The sequence below is a fragment of the Peromyscus leucopus genome, unplaced genomic scaffold (genome assembly GCF_004664715.2).
Source record: "Peromyscus leucopus breed LL Stock unplaced genomic scaffold, UCI_PerLeu_2.1 scaffold_544, whole genome shotgun sequence".
Lineage (NCBI taxonomy): Eukaryota > Metazoa > Chordata > Mammalia > Rodentia > Cricetidae > Peromyscus > Peromyscus leucopus.
In genome coordinates, this window is record NW_023505447.1 from 50,486 (window position 1) to 67,347 (window position 16,862).

The 16,862-nt window shown below is 45.3% G+C and overlaps 1 pseudogene; it reads right to left on the minus strand.

Moving 5' to 3' along the window:
- Positions 1-429: 429 nt before the first annotated feature.
- Positions 430-7,733, minus strand: LOC114701922 (annotated as a pseudogene).
- Positions 7,734-16,862: the final 9,129 nt, after the last annotated feature.

Below are 16,862 nucleotides of genomic sequence, written 5' to 3' on the forward strand. Positions count from 1 at the left end.
CCAGCTGGCCTCAGACTGAGAGAGACCTGCCTGTCTCTACCTCCTAAGTGCTGAGATTGAAGGCATCACCACCATGTCTGGCCTGTTTATTCTAAAACAGTGTCACATGGGTTCCAGGCTGGCCTCTTACTCCTGTGCTATGTAGGTGAAGATGACATTGACTTCTTGATCCTCCTGTCCACACCTTCATAGTGCTGGGATTTCAAGTGTGTACCTCCACCCTGGCCTTTGGTGGTTAATTTGTGAATCATGTCTCACTCTGTCAGCCCAGGCTGGCATGAAATTCACTAGGTATGCCAAGATAATCAGATAACAAAGGCAATTTTCCTGCCTCAGCCTCCCAGTGCTTGGGATTATGGATCTGTGCAACCAAGCCTGTAAATTTTCTTATTTCATGGCTTTGAAGAGTGATGTCATTAAAATTAGTACTCAGTGTGAAACCATTTCCTTCTATTTAGTTTCTCATTTCATGTGTTTATTGAGAAATCTGCTTTATTTCCAAAATGTATGATGTTAGTTAAAATGCAATAAGGTTCTCAAAAGTTCACAGAATCCCTTGGAGGTCTCTGTTCGGTCTCCCAGCAGGCAGAGGGTCATTGCTCCTTGTTACTGGGAACAGAGCCCTGTTGAGTGACTGCCAGAGCAGCATATACAGTGGACTCCTCTGGGGCCTCCGCTGCCTGGGAGGGAGGAGGTGCAGCTGTCCCCTGTCTGAGTGACCTGGTGCACAGCTGGGCATAGGTCACATCCGGTGCTTCCTTGGATTCAGCAGCCTGGAGTGGGAGAGAGTGAGAGGAGGGTTATGCTTGACTTGGGGATGCTGAAGTCCTGGGGAGGACAGGACTCACCTGACTGTCCATCTCTCTGTCATCTTCTGCTTGTCCATCTTTTGTGTCCAGGACTTCTCCTGACATGACAGAAGGTAGGACAGCTCCTGTCCTCCTGACCCTGGAGCCTTTCACCTGGGCATATGTCTCTCCCTGGGGGTCTTCCTCAGCTGGTCTCTGTAGCAGGGAAGTAGTGAGGGACAGACAGTGTCTCCCTGTTCCCCTGGGTATCTCTGGCCAGTTTTCCACACCATGATCAGAGTGACCCATTTAGATGACAGCATCCCTGATGGGATCTTCTGGGGCTTCCTTCCAACAGTTCTGACCTCACTGTCCTTGCTGTACTCACAGAGTTCATCTTCCTGGAAACATATTTCTGGGGGCTGGAGAGCTGGCTCTGTGGTTAAGAGCAATGGATTCTACTGCAGAGGATCCAAGTTTGGTTCCCAGAACCCACAAGGCAACCCACATTCATATGTAACTCTCATTCCAGGGTATATGGCATTCTCTTCTGGCCCCTGGAACACCATGCAGGCATGTGGTGCAGAGACATACATGCTTGTAAAACATCCACACACACAATACAAAACCCCACGTTTCTGCCCAAGTCCCTTTGGTTCCTGCCTGCAGCTGCTAGTCCTTAGATGTTTCTGTGGGCTTTCCCTTCCAGGCTGCCCCTCAGAAGACAATCAGACAGATGCCAAGGAGCCAGAAAGGGGACAGGATCGATGAGACACATGATCCAGGAAAACCAGGAGAGAGTGAGGCAGGTTGTACTTGCAGAAGAGAGGTAAGGGATTAGCTGTGGTTGCTTCTGAGGGAGAACAAAAAAGGCATCCTCTGGACTAAACTGGGCCCTAAGTCTTAGCACTGCAGATAGGGACAGAAAACTCACCCAACTGTCCAGCTTGGCACCATCCTCAGGCTGTGTGTCCTCCACTGAAGTGTCTGTCAGAAGAACAAACAGAATGTCTCCTGACCAGAGTCTAGGGATGACTCTGACCCTTAGTTTTCTGTATTGCCCCAGGTGCGGACAGAGAATCAGGGAGTGTTGTGATTTCCAGGGTCTATAGTGAGAAGTTCAGACCCAAATAGCAAAGACCCCAGAGCCTCTCCACCACCCCTGCAATGCTGAGTCCTCAGACATCTCCCTCCCCAGGACCCTCTTTATCTCACAAAGGCTTTCTTCCTGGGTGGCAGCAGCTGGATTGGATCTGGAGAGACAAGAAGATGTCAGTTGTCAGTGAGGTGTGTCAGGAAGATGGGGTCTATGTCTCTGGTCATGAGTTACCTCTTCTGGGAGCCTCTGTCTCTGGTTACTGGCTCTGACAGCTCCTGCAGGAAGTTGCAGTTCTGTATCTTTCTGGGCTGCAAGAGAGAGAAGAGTCTCAGCTTCCTCCTCCCTCCAGGCATGTACAGGGAAGGAAGGAAGGATCCTTTACAACATGGGTGAGTGAGCAAATGTCCCAGGACATGGTGAAGCTCACAGAACCCCTGACATTGTACAGGTTCTGAGATCATGTTCTTTCTGATCTGAGATCAGCAGTGTTTCTAAACTCCCCATCTCATTTGAGGCTTCCCTGGGGTTGGTGTCCTGATCCCCTGCTTGGCTATTCACAGGGGAACCTACCACCAGCTGAGACCCAGGTCACCCACACCTTACTCACCATCCTTCCTGAATTTTCCCTGATGCCTTCGTCGGAGAAGGAGGAAGATGAGGATGAAGAGGAACAGGAGGAAGGCCACAGAGACTCCGACCAGAGCCTTCAGGTACCCTTCCAGTCCTGAGACACAAGTGACATCATGAGTGGGAATGTTGCTGCTTAACTGAGTACCTACTGTGTGATAACGCATGCTGGGTCTTTGCACTCATCTTCTCTCCTCACAATTATACAACAAGGAATTGTCTCTTTTTCTACCCCACAGTTCACCTGCCTCAGATCACCTGACTGGAAGTGGCAGAGCTGGGAGTCGAACCCAGGGCCTCTTATTTCCATCTCTTTCTCCACCAGAGCAGAGCCTCCTGACTGGAGCAGAGGAGTCTCAATGGCCTGCCATGGCCCTCTGCTCCACTTTCCACACCACCACCACTGTGGGACAGACCCACTGAGGAATCAGGTTCTGGGGGACTCCTCTGTCAGGAGAGTCACAGCCAAGGCCAGCACTGAAAGAAATTTAGACATGTGGGCCAGGCTTCTTCTCTTTTTACTCAGAGAAACAGCAGCCAATCCAGAAAGGAAAGGCTGGTCCAAGTCAGCATCTCAGAAGCAGCTGTATGAAGCCATAACTAGCTTTTGCCCATCTGGGCCCCACTTTTCAACAGAGTCCTTATTATCCTTATGGGGCCTGACTCCATGCAGTTGAGAGAGGTTTGTTCTCAGGGCTTTAGAGGCAGGAGGGGGGGCAAATGTCTGGGATCCCTGCTCTCCATATCACCTACCTGCCCAATCCTCCAGACAGAGCCAGAACATCTATCTCTCTCTGGATGCCACCTTCTGTATCCCAACCTCAAGTTCTGGGTCTCTGTGGTCTCTGTTGGAAATCTCTGTTTTCCTCCCACACTCATAAGCTAAAGTGACAGAAAAATGAGGACTTTGGTGGCCTAAGAGCTGAGAGGCAGCCTGGGGATGGAGCATACTCCCTGCACTGAGGTGCCTGATACCAGCTGTTGGCAAGGGCCTTGAGGGTGGTGGGCTGCAGGCTCTATTGGGTCCTTGGAAACAGAACAAGAGGCAGGTGAGGGTTTGATATTAACCCAGGGACCTCTCTCTGCTCACTGTCATACATCTGCCCTGTAACCTTTCCAAGATGCTCATGATGTCTACTCCAAACCTAGATTGCAATAGAGGATGGAGTGGACATTACTAGAAACCCTGCTGTTGGCTCCACTTCTCTGGCAGGGAAAAGGCCTTCTGACTAACCTTCCTATTGTCCCCCTAATCCCATCCAAGTTAAGGTCTCTCCTAGGGTTTGAATTTTAAGTCACGCTGAAAGTTCAGGGTCACCCCACCTGAGACAATGAGCTCCACAGGGGCACTGGCATGTGACAACAGGTAGGGAGATGAGTCTTGAGATCCATAGCACCTGTAGGTGCCTGAGAGGGCAGAGGTCACAGCACTCATGGAGAATTCTGCCTGGAAATCCCAAGCTTCAGACTTTGATTTTAGCCTCTGGGGTTGGTGAGCTGCTCCCTCCTTGGACAGAATGAAAGTGTCCACCTTGTATGGTGAATGACACAGCAGGGTCACGTTGTCTCCAGAGTGTACTGTGGAGTTAGGCTTCACTGAGAGGGAAGGACTGAAGGGAAGCTGTCCTAAAGAGAAGAGGGATGATGAGAGGCTGCCTTCAATGTTCTGAGCTGACACCTCACCTGGGTCTGCCCTGAGCACCTGGGACTCTGTCTTTTCTCTGACTTAGCCCCTCTCCTGTTCTCCTGCCTCTACATCTCTTCCCAAATAAGATTCCTGTCCCTCATCCCAGCCATCACCTCCTTAACTCCCCCATGAGAACCCATGCAGAGGTTAGGTATCTGAGGGAATCTATTTAGTTCCTCACCTGTGATCAGGATGTCCAGGGGTCACTGGAGGCTGACCACTCAGAGGAGAGGTTGTGTGCACCATAGCATCTGTATTGGCCTCCAGTAGAGCTGCTCACAGGGCCCAGTGTGAAGTTGGCCAAGGAGAGGCCACTCTGGGTCCACTGGACACGATGCTGGGTAAAGTTACCTCCTTCTAACTTGTACAGAGCAAATCTGTCATAGTTGATATCAGAGCAACACTGCAGGGTGAGGCTCTTCCCAGGGTCCAGGATCTGGCCTTGGTGAGTCAGCAAGGAGGGCTTCTTGGACAGACCTAGAGGGAAGGTGTCAGGCTAGTGATTGAGGAGCTGGTTTTTACCAAACACTTATCCACTCTCATCCTGCCTGCACACGTCACTGTTCTCCCCAGGAGTGGGGCTCGGGCTCAGCCACCAGGCTCTTCCTCACCCACTCTCTACCTGCAACTACCCAGTGGGACAGGATTGGTCATTGGTGGAGCTGCTCACCTGAGATGTGTATTTCCAGGGTTCACTGGGTACTGACCACAATGTGGAGTTGGTTGTAGTAACCATAACATCTGAATGTCCCTCTGTGGTCTGGTGTTACATGATCTATAGAGAACAAGGCTTGTACTGATAATACTGGGTATAAACTGTGAGTTCAGAGAGCTGAGAACTTCTGGTCATCCTTGGTGAGAACAAGTTATCATATCCTCCTGGAGACACACTGGAGGTCATGTTCTCTCCTAAAGTCACCACAGGGCTGGGCAGGGCTGTCAGGCTGGGTTTATTGTTGTAGATTCCTAGGAGAGAAGGAGGCAGCCTGTTTCATGGCTCACACAGCCAGTGTTCTCCAGGCTAGGCTGTGGAGGGGAATACTCCTGAGAGCAGAGCCTGGGCTGAGACCTGACTGTCCCTCACCTGTCACCACAATTCCAGGTGTCACTGCGCTCTGACCAGCCAGCTGAGCTGTAACAGTAACAGCGATATTGTCCCCCATGTTGCTGTGTCACAGAAGGGATGGAGAACTTGGCCTTGTTCTCAGGCTTCTCTGGGTCTGTGTGCCAAGGTTTTTGGCTTCCCTCTTTATGCAGAACACATATTTCTGCATCCAGGTCCCCTGACACCAGATGGTCATGGACTTCCTGAGTGACCACAGAGCTGGCTCAGCCTTGATGGTGGGTTTGTGGAGGGTCCCTGCAAGAAGTAGGAGAGAAGGTGGGTGTGTCTGACAGTGGCATGGAGAAAATCTCACTTGTGGTTGGCACTTTTATTTTCTTTTAATTTATTCTTCTGTCATACAATACATCCTGACAGCAGCCTTCTCACCTCCTCTCTCCCAGATCCACTGCTTTCTGTTTCTTTAGAAGAGAAGAGGTTCCCAGTGATATTAACCAAACATGGCATAACAACATGCAATAAAACTAGTCACACGACCTCATATTAAGGCTGCACAAGTCAATCCAATAGGAAGAAAAGTATCCCACATGCAGGCAAAGAGTCAGAGATTTCCCCATCCCATTGCTATGAGTCTAACAAAAACCCAAGCTAGCCAGGCCATGGTGGCACACGCCTTGAATCCCAGCACTCAGGAGACAGATGCAGGGTGATCTCTGTGCGTTCAAGGCCAGCCTGGTCTACAGAGTGAGTTCCAGGACAGACAGAGCTACACAGTGAAACTCTAAAAAACAAAACAAAATAGAACCCAGGGTAAACCACCACAGCATGTGTTCAGAGGGTCTAGGGCAGACCCATGCAGACTCCATGGCTGCTGCTTCAACTCTGTGAGCCCTCATGATCCCTGCTTAGTAGATTCTCCTGGTGTCCTCAACCATTCTGGCTCCTACAACCCTTCCTCCCTCTCTTCTGTGGATTTCCCAAGCTCTTGTGGATGGCACATGAGCTGATCCAGAGTAACAGAAGACCCCATAAAGATTCATCTCTGTCCTGGACCTCCTGGGCTTTGCTGTCACTCTCTGCCTTGGATTCTGTATCTTGTGTCCCACTCTCTACCATGCTCTGTGTCAATGGCCTGAGGAGCCCTGACTGCTCACACATATCACACACCACACACTACTCACCAAGGCCTCTCTGAGCATGTGTATCATTTCAGATCATTCTAGAGAAAGACTGAGGTTCCTCACCTGAGAACAGGAGCTCCAGAGGGTCACTAGGTTCTGACCACACCAGTGGGCTTCTCCGATAATGCTGTAGCATTGAATGTCCACCTTTGGCTGGAGGTCACAGGGCCCACAGAGTACAGGGCCTGGTAGTGCTGATAGAATAGTTATACTCTGAATCCAGCATTTGTGAGATATTCTGTGTTCCTTTCCCAGTCAGAATGAACCTGTGGTATCGTTGTTTTGAGACACACTGGAGGGTTACATGTCCTCCCTCAGACACCACAGGGCTGGGCTGGGCTGACAGGCTGGGTTTACTGTGTGCTCCTAGGAGAGAAGGAGAAATCAGTTAAATCTATCAGACCTCATTATCCTGCTTGGCTCTAGGTGGGATTAGCCCTGTGAACAGACCACTTCTTGACAGTCAAGGCTAAGGCTGGGAGCCTGTGTGTCCTCTCACCTGTCACCACCAGCTCCAGGGAGTCACTGAACTCTGACCATCCATCATGAGTCTGATATCGACATTGATATCGCCCTGCTTGATTGGGTCTATTTTTGGGATTGAGAATTCTGCCTTGTTCTTAGGCTTCTGTGGAATCTCTGTGCTCCGTAGATACTGGTATCCCTCTTTATAGAGTATGTACTGTTTGGCTACTCTGGTCCCCTTACACAAGAAGGTCACTGTAGTCTGCTTGTAGACCACAGAGTCTGGCTGAACTGTGAGGATAGGCTTAGGTAGGCCCCCTACAAGAAAAAGAGCAGCCAGAACTCAGGACAGCCATCATCCAATTGTAGTCCCAACCCCAGCCCTCCAGCCATCCCCAGGGGCAGCACACATGTGTTGTTCTCCATCCTCACTGCCCAGGCATGGCTGCAGGAATGATCAGAAGTGAAGGTCAGGACATCTGCAGACACTCACCTGCCAGCACAAGGGTCCTGAGGCCCAGAGTCAGTCCTGGAAGAGAGTTCCCTGTGAGAGGTTTGTCCCTGAAGCTTGAGCAGGTCCTCCCTCTGCAGAACCTCCTGAGACCCTGGGGTTTCCTGATGGACCAGTGCTGGGCTGTGGGGCAGCATCAACCCTAGACCACAGTATCCCCTCCCCTCTGCACATCTCACCCAGACAGAGCAGGGCTGTGAAGGTGAAGGTCATGGCATCTCCTCCTGGAGGCTGCAACTGTGCTCATGGGCAGAGCTACAGAGACTGTCTGGATGGACAGGAGACACAGGGTGTGGTCTCTGGAGGCAGGACACTCCCATGACATGGTTGTACTGGAGCAGCCCCACAGGAAGGGGAAGTGCCCTCCTCAGGCCCCAGGCTCTGACTTCCCCAAGGCTGTGGCTAGGTCAGGCAGTAGACTCTGCAATCAATTCTTTGATGGATGACACTTCCATAACCCATATTTTTTGTCTCCTTTTGTCCTAATCTTTGTCAGGGCCAGATGGTATCAGATATGTATGACTATTACACATAAGAAATATAAATTTAGCCAGGTGTGGTGCACACTTTAATCCAGAACTCGGAGCAGAGCAGTGGATCTCTGATTGAGCCACTGTCTACAGAGCAAGATCTAGGACAGGCACCAAAACTACACAAGAAATCTATCAAAAAAAAAAGAAATATAAATTTGCATATGAGTTTGCTTTATTCATTTCACTTTTATTTGAAATATCTTACATATTCAGAATGTTTGAAGGTTTGTGTGAAGGCTCTCATTGTGTACTTCTTTATGGAGTAAAATATAATCCTCTTCCTCATAGTCTCAAGTGCTTGGTATAAATGTGTACCACTATTTCTGGTTGTTTGTTCTTTTCTGATATGTGTACTTTCCATTACAACTTTAAATTACACTTTTTTTAAATTTACACTTATTTCTTTAAATCACACTTACTTTTTCTTTATGTGTGTGCATTCACATGTGCCACAGCCCATGCAAGAAGGTCAGAGGACAAGTACAGAAGGCAGTTTTCTCATTACACAGTACGGATCAGAGTCAGGGTTGAAGGTTGGCAGCAGCACTTACACACTGATCTGTGTCATTAGGTCCAATCTTAGCATCATCACTTCCTTTGTCCTTCTGCTTCAGTTAAAAAAAATCACCAGATCTCAGGCGTCCTAAGCCAAACAAGTACCCATTTTATTTGACTTTCTTGGGGCACAGGCTGTCGATGTGGCCACCCTTCTTCTAGAGGCGTTTGACCGCACAAGGGTGCAGGTGTGGGCAGCACTTGGGCAGCTGTGCATGGCCTTGTCACAGCAGAACTTCTGCAGAAACAGGCAAAGGGATGGCTCTATGATGCCACCACACAAGGGACAGCACCAGGTGCAGAGTTGGACTCTTTCTGGACTTTGCCATTGGCTAGGGTGCAGCCATGCTCTATCTGCTGGCAGCAAATACCAGCTGCTGCTGGTCAGGTGGGTTGCCTCCCTTGTCTTGGATCAGCCTTGCCATTCTCCATGGAGTCACTGGGCTCAACCTTGATGGTGATGATCTTCACTTCAGGGCTTTGCCAAAGATCTGCCTGTTGGTGTTTGTTTGGACCTAGTTGAAGAGAAAGAGAGCTCAGTAAAAATATTTTGTTTCCTTTTACTTTTGGTGCTAGACATTGATGGCAGGACCTCCAGTGTTCTCTCCTGAGACATACTCCACCCCTGAGCCACATCTACCTATCCTGAAATTTTCAATTTCTGATCTTAAAATTTTTTCATCTGCTATCTTTTTCTTATTCTTATGCTTTAATTATTTTTGTTGTTGATTTGAAACAGGCTCTCTCTGTGGAATCCTGGCTGTCCTAGAACTAGTTATGTAGACCAGGATGAGTGGAAATCACAGAAAATCCTCCTGCTTCTGCTTCCAAGTGTTTAGATTAAAGGTGTGGACCACCAAACCTGGCATAAGTTTAATTTTTGACATATTTTAAAATATTTATTGTGAAACATTACTGTACACTTCCTTCATTTCTATATTGCATTAGCAATCCATTTGGTTTTATTTTTAATTGTCTGAAAATATCATATCTGTATGTATTGTGTTTTTGATGGAATTTCTCTTCACATCCTGTCCTTCTGCTCCTCACCCTCACTATACTGGTTCATTCACTCACTGACCTGATTTTTTTTTGATTCCTTCTGTGACCTGCTAGTTGTTGAAAATCCATTGCTTTCCTTACACACCTACTTCTATTTTCTTCCTCATGTAGCTCAATTTGTGCTTCCCATATTCTTGGGCATAATACCCAGGGCCACACCATTAAAGAAACTGATTCTCCTCTCCCAGTAGATATCACATGCCAATAGCTCTTCATCTATGGGTGGGGCTCTTTGCCCATCTCCCATCACCATACTGGATTTGTTCTGCATTGAGCTTGCATGGGGCTTGTAGATGTCATCACAACCACTGTGATCTCAAATGTTCGACTATTCTGCAGTGTCCAGAAAGATCATCACATGTTCTTATTTTTCAGCCTCCTCTTCAGTAATGATCCCATGCTAGGAGTGTGTCACATGGGGAAAATTCTCTAACTTAGCATCATTTAAGATGGGTTTATGGCACAAACATTTCCTGTTTGTCACATGGAGAATAGTACAGAGGTCAGTGAGGATTTCCCCTTTTGTTGCTGAGCCCCAAAACATCCTTAATTTCCTCTCTGTATCAATGTCAATATGAATAATTACCATCCTGTAAGTCTGTCTGTGTATGTCCTTTACTACACCAGAAAAGTGCTCAGTTGGTAGAGTACTTGTGTGAAATTCTTAGATGTCAGGGTTTGATTCACAGTACTGCATAAATCTGATGTTGTGGCTCAAGTCTTTGACTTCATCATTCAGGAGGCAGAGCTAAGAGTATTGGGAGTTTAAGGAAATTCTTACTATGCAATGTGTTGGGATCAGCCTGGGCTATATCAGGCCCTCTCTCATAAAAGGAAAGAAAAAGATCACCTAGTGTATGTGGTAAACATGATCAAATACATTTTATGCATGTAATTATCTTCAAAGAAATAGTGAAAATATATTTAGTATAAAGCTCCCATACTGTGGATATGTCCCAAGTATTTCATCACATCCATTTCTAAGGGGATATTCCTCTCCCAGCCTCCGTGTCTTTGCATCCCTGTGAGTTGTCAATGTCCAGCATGTCACATGGCTAGAATGTCTCTTTCCTATTGATTTCATGGGCTGCTGTTTTTCCTGACCTGAGAAGAAGTGATGGGGCATGCCATTTGAACCAGTCAGAATTTCACTGAGTGCTGTGAGCTCATTCATAATTACCTCCCAAAAGGCATCACTGTCAGTGAGAAGACATGCTGCCCTCTTCTGGTTGTGTAGCAGAAGTTCCCACAGAGCATTTGCATCTGACTTGTAATCTGATGTGTTAGCACCTGGGCTTTGCTCTGCCATTTGTGATTGTTATCTTTTGTGTTGGATACCCTCTGTTTGAAGTATGTAAATCTTATCTGAGTTCTTCCTGAAAGGTTCAAACCTATACATGACTTGGTTGTAGTAGGTATCAGAAAACTGAGACATCCTGGGCCTGAGAATTGCTTTGGCATTTGTCTTCTCTGGGAAGCTTCAGATAAAAGGTTTTGGTATGGGGAAATTGACTTGTCAGTTGTATAACAATAAAAAAGCCTTTTGCAAAGCAAAAGTCAGTCAGTTCACCAGAAGCTGGTTCCCTGCCCTGGCAAAATCTAAAATTCATCCTGGTGTGACCTTGTTTCTTCCATGACCTGTGAGAAACTGAACATCCACACTTGACATGGTGAGATGAGCTCCATGTGGTGAACTTGCCTCAGATGACTGACAGCCACACATGGCATCTCATCCGTCCTCTCTGACACAGATGGTCAGATGTAGAGTTCCAGCAGAGGCATCTTGTTTGCTGGTGGATATGAACTCCCCGGGATGTAGGGTCATGATTCTTCTCCAACCTTGACCATGCTCCATCCATAGCACTCCACATGGAGCACAATTACTGACCACATGACCAGATAGACTCTGTGAGTCCTTTAAACCTGTGTGTCCATCAGAGTGTGCCCAGCTGAGGACAGTTCCTGTTGCTTTTCACAAACAGCTCATGGTGGAATGCAGGAGAGTCTCTGTCTTGAATCCATCTCAATATTGGGCAGAATTTGAGTGGTTGGATCTTGAGTGCAGGCTCTGTTTGTTTGACTCTCTTTAATGTCACACTGTATCTAGTGTTTTGCTCTTTTGGGCAGTGAGTGATTTTCTATCCTTTTCCAAGTATGTTCAGATCTTGGTTATTGACTTTTGATAAAATTATTTTTCAGTTCACAGGAAACATTTCCCATTATTTATTCCCTGTTAATGAAGCACACCCATCCACACCCTGCCACACATGAATATGCACTCACACACATGAGTCTGAAGTTTTACCTTTTTAACCCAACTTGAATTCTGGAGTATGCTCATGTTGATCATGTCTATCATTACATCCACTTGCCAGGATGTGTTTCCTCCTTATATTTAGTTCAGGATTTTTATCTATCCCTAGACAGGAAGAAAATTTCCACCCAGCTTCATGATGGAAAGAGCAGGCTCCTGTCTTCTCCTAAGGACACCATCAGGCCTGGCTGCACCGACAGAGAAGGCTGTATAGAGAGCTGTGTGGGAGAGAAGAAGGGTGTTCAAATAGCTTCCTACATTTTCTCAGCTGAAATCTCACCATGCCAGCCTCTGAGGACTTGTGTTTCTCTGTCTCTTAATACTTGTCCACTCCCATCACTGTGCTCTTCAACTTTCTCCCTCCAGGAATCCATCCTTACTATGCTTATCACCTTCTGGAATCCTCCAGCGGCTCCTGTGTCAAGTGTAGACTTCTGACTATTCCTGCTGGACTCACCTTCTACGATAGAATGTCCAGCAGCTCACCGGGGCAGAGAGAACAATACAGCTCTGTGCATTATATTGTTTTTCTCCACCAGCTGCTCATGGAGCCCAAGGGAAGTCACACTGAGAGAACCCAGTCTAAGCTTTTGTCCAGAGAACACGGGGTTGTCAGTTTCTCCATCTCTGGACATCAGAGAGACACCGGACTGTCAGCCTCTCCAATAGTCTAGTGATGAATTCCTGGAGCCCTTCTGATGCAGTTACCATAGGGTCACCGTAGGCAAGAAATGTCCACTGTGGAGGAAGGGTGAGTTCTTTTTAAAATATGTTTTTAATGGAAATAGAATTACATCACTTTCCCCTCCATCCATCCCTACCCTCTAGCCCTCCCAGGCACCCTTCCTCCAAAGTCTCACATGCCTCCCACTCTCAAGTTTATAACTTCTTTTTATTTCCTATCATTATTATTTTATGTGTGTACATATGTGTGCACAAATATATAAATACAATCTGCTGAGTCAGTCTGTTTTTGTTGTTTGTGTGTATCATTTCAGATACACACAATTTCAGACACCCTCATCAAGAAAGCCTGTCTTTACAGTAAATGGAGGCTGTCATAGAAAATCACAACTGGATACAAAAGGAGAGACCCATGAATTGTGGGGAGTACAGCCACAAAAGATACTTCTACATCATAACTCCTGCATCTAGGTTCCAGGGAACGTGACAGAAGAGGGTGCAGAAAGATTGTAAGAGTCAGAATACCAGGAATTCTTCAGCTAAACAGTTTTTCCTGGAAATTGCTGAAGAAATGGCTCATTTATTTTTCACAGAAATAAGCAAGAACTGAACAACGCACTATCAGTGAACATATTAATATGAAAAGGAATATTTTCATGGGGTTCCATGCTTAGGGAACCACAGTCAACTAATAACCATCAGAAGACAGAGAATTAGTCTCTCTCATGCATGAGTTGCTTTATCATTTGTCCAACACAGAGTGGTTAGTCCAGTAATTGTTCTGACAAATACCTTACCATTCTATGAGCTGATAATAATCTGACACCTGCAGGAAAAGACATTCACTCTGAAGCTTCTAAATCATTTCACTCATGTAATATTATAATTTCTTGGTTTACTTTTAGTTTTAAAACACTGGACAAATTAACAGGTAAGTGCAGTTCTCACCCTTCATTACAGAAGCTTCTCTTTGTAGGAGACAGAGAACATTACAGAAATCTACAAGTGTTGTGGAATATTTGATCACACTGTAAGAAGATGTGTCTCTGTCCTTCTTTGCCCACCTAAGGTACATTCTGGTTGTTTTATAAAGAGCTAGATGGTCATAGGTAGGCACAAGAGGTTTGCAGGAACTTCTGCAGGGAGAGAACTCAGGGAAAGAATCTGAGAGGCAGGTGATTTGCCAGCTAGACATTGAGTCAGTGGGATGTATGGTACTCTTGTGAGGTAAGGAGTCATGTTGTGGAATTTGGATTAATAATAAATAATAATAGGTTAGTTTAAATATAAGAGCTGGTTGGGAACAAGCCTAAGCTAAAGCCAAGCTTTAATAATAAGTCTCCATGTCATTATTTGGGAACTGGAGGTCCAAAGAAAGACCCATTACATACAACTGGACAAATTGCAGAGAACTTGTGATTGGGGGGCTGATTCCCGGTTGATACATCTTCCATGTAGCTTCTGCTCAGAAGGCTCAGGGAACATTGCAGAAGAGGAGGCAGAAAGATTGTGTGAGCCCTAAGACCTGGAAATCTGTGAGATTGTGTCTCCTAGAAATGACAGGGAAGCTACAGCCATGGTCCTTCAACAACATGGCTTACTAAACAAGACCCAAACGAGTACAACACCAGTAGACATGCCAGCATGGAAGGAGGAAATCTCACAGTGCATCCCTAGACAAAGAACAACAGGCAATTTAGAAATGCTGAGAGGGGAGAATGAGTTTTTCCTAGGGATAGCCTCTCATTTCTCATGCAATACCAAATGGTGAGCCATGAAACCGTATAGAAACAAAGACTACTAAATGGACTCAGCACGTTGTGTTTATGGAATTCTGCACACACATACACACACACACACACACACACACATGTATATGAAAAGGAGGCCATAAATTTGAGAGTGAGAATGTGAAGAGGAACATGGGAGTGATTAGAGGGATAAAAATGGAGACGGGGGTATAATCACATTTTAATTTTTAAAAATTTCTATTCTGGAGGTAGTATTCAAATTATATACAATATTTCATCAAATTGTATAGATAAATTAAAATTTACACTTAAACAGTGTTATGAAACTAAAATAAATGGTCATGTTGAATGGCAAAATTGAAAAACAGAACACCAAATTCCTTTTCTGATCTTAGATGAAACATTGCTAATAAAGTATATATGTTTGAAATGTGAAATTTCTGATTTTATATACATCAACATTATGAATTCACTGTCACAATGGGATTACAATTTCATCGTCAACACACTTTTCCTTTCTTCTACCTATTTATTTAGCACAGACACTCTCTTGACAGTCTTGAACTGTGTGGTTCAATGTTGTCGATCCAGAGCTAGGCAGAGAAAAGGAAGGATGCTGGCTACAGGGAAAACTGTTGCTATACAGAAAGATGGAATTACAAAACTTGCACTCCATAAATTCTATATTTCATTGAATTTCAGTGGAGATATTGGAGGGTCATCTGGGCATTGGTTGGAGGTGGGTCAAACTACGACTCTCATGTGACAGCTTCACATTGTCTCTACAGCTAGGATTCTAGATGGAATAAGAGCTGTTTAGTCAGACAGCTGTGACTTTTATGAAGTGTGAAATGGAGCTGTGGTGATCACATCCTGGACTCAAATTTCTGAGCAGCATCCTGCTCATTTGTCTCTTTGGTCAGCTCTTGAGCCATCCTACAGACAAACAAAAACAAAACTCCCTGCACTTGTCAATTCTCTAAGCACTTGGTCCCCATAGCATGGATGTGCCCAGACATGGTCAATCCTACTTCATTTTTACTATGAAAATATCTGAGTGTTGGCACTCTCAGCCTGCCATCCCAAAGCAGAATCTTCAACAATTCATAAGTTCTATATCCTCAGCAAGGCTGTTTGATCTGATGCCCACAACTCACTTGCTTTGTGAAGCACATGATAGACATTTGCAGACTGTAATCACAGAAATCACTGACTGTGACCAGTCATTCCTAAACAGAGTCCATATGCCCCAGTGCTGCAGAATATCTGTTTTTATCTCTAATCATTCTTTTTTAATATTAATTTTTTATTATTTTGCATACCTACAACAGTCTCCCCTCCCTCCTCTGCTCCTGTTCCCTCATCCACTTTTTTTATACCTGTCTTCCATGCATTCATGGTAGTCAAACATGATGTAGAGGCCTTCCAACTGGTAGCTCATCATAAGCATGAGCATATCAAGTGTATGACAGACAAACAACCAACTGCATGGGAGGACAGATTTGTGGCCCATCTCACCATACAGCATGTGCCCTATGCTATACAGAGACTTCAGATCATCTTAGGGATCTCAATGAGAACAGGTTCCAAATAAAAACTCTTAAACATGTTGGGATGCAGTGTAGGAAAATCATGGAAGGACATGGTCAATGCATTCTCTGTGAGCATGTAGGATTCTCAGTGATTCCTGTTCACTTGAACACCAAAGAGAAGACATTAGAGATAATGTCTTAGACTAAATATTAGCAGGTATCACACCCTGCCATGTAAGAGGAATGACAGATATGATCAACACAGGTTCATTCCATGAATCAAAGTTCATTGTTAGAATTTTATCCAATCAACCTGGTATTTCTCATCCACAAAAATTAAAAGGGAAGCATGTTCACTAATAATGGTGGGGAATGACAATTTGATGAAAGTCATAATGGATTCATAAATGTCAAAACTGAGACCAGAGTTCATTAATTGCAAATGGATTGACAAAGAAACTGTTGAAAACATGTTTCTCTTGCATAATTGTTTTATTCACCCTATAAAATTGGAATGGCCTCTGTATTTTCTAAGCCACATGTACTTCACTTTACCCTAGACAAGTTCATGAAGATATAAAATTTAAGATTATAATTATAAAATCTACAAGGAACTTTTACAAGGAATATAGTTACTATATCAAAGTCAGTAGAGGTACAGTGTATGAAAACGTATTAATTAAAAAGCTCCTCCAAAATTCGTCATCTGAGCCATTTGTGAATGCCAGAAATACATCATGAGAATGAAAAAACCTCTAATCTACTGGAGAAAGGTCATTAGCCTCTCCACCTCATTTCCAGGTCATGTCTACTGTTGCTGTGAGAAAGGTAGATATTTAAAGTCATTGACAACCCAGAAGTGTTCAGGAAACACTGAGCTAAGGAGCCTACACAAATGCCACAAGACCTACAACTCCAGAGACTTCTCATGATCTAACAAAATCATCCAAAACCTGCAGCCACGAAGAAATGGGCAGGGAATAACTGTTCCAACAAGCCATGTACACAAA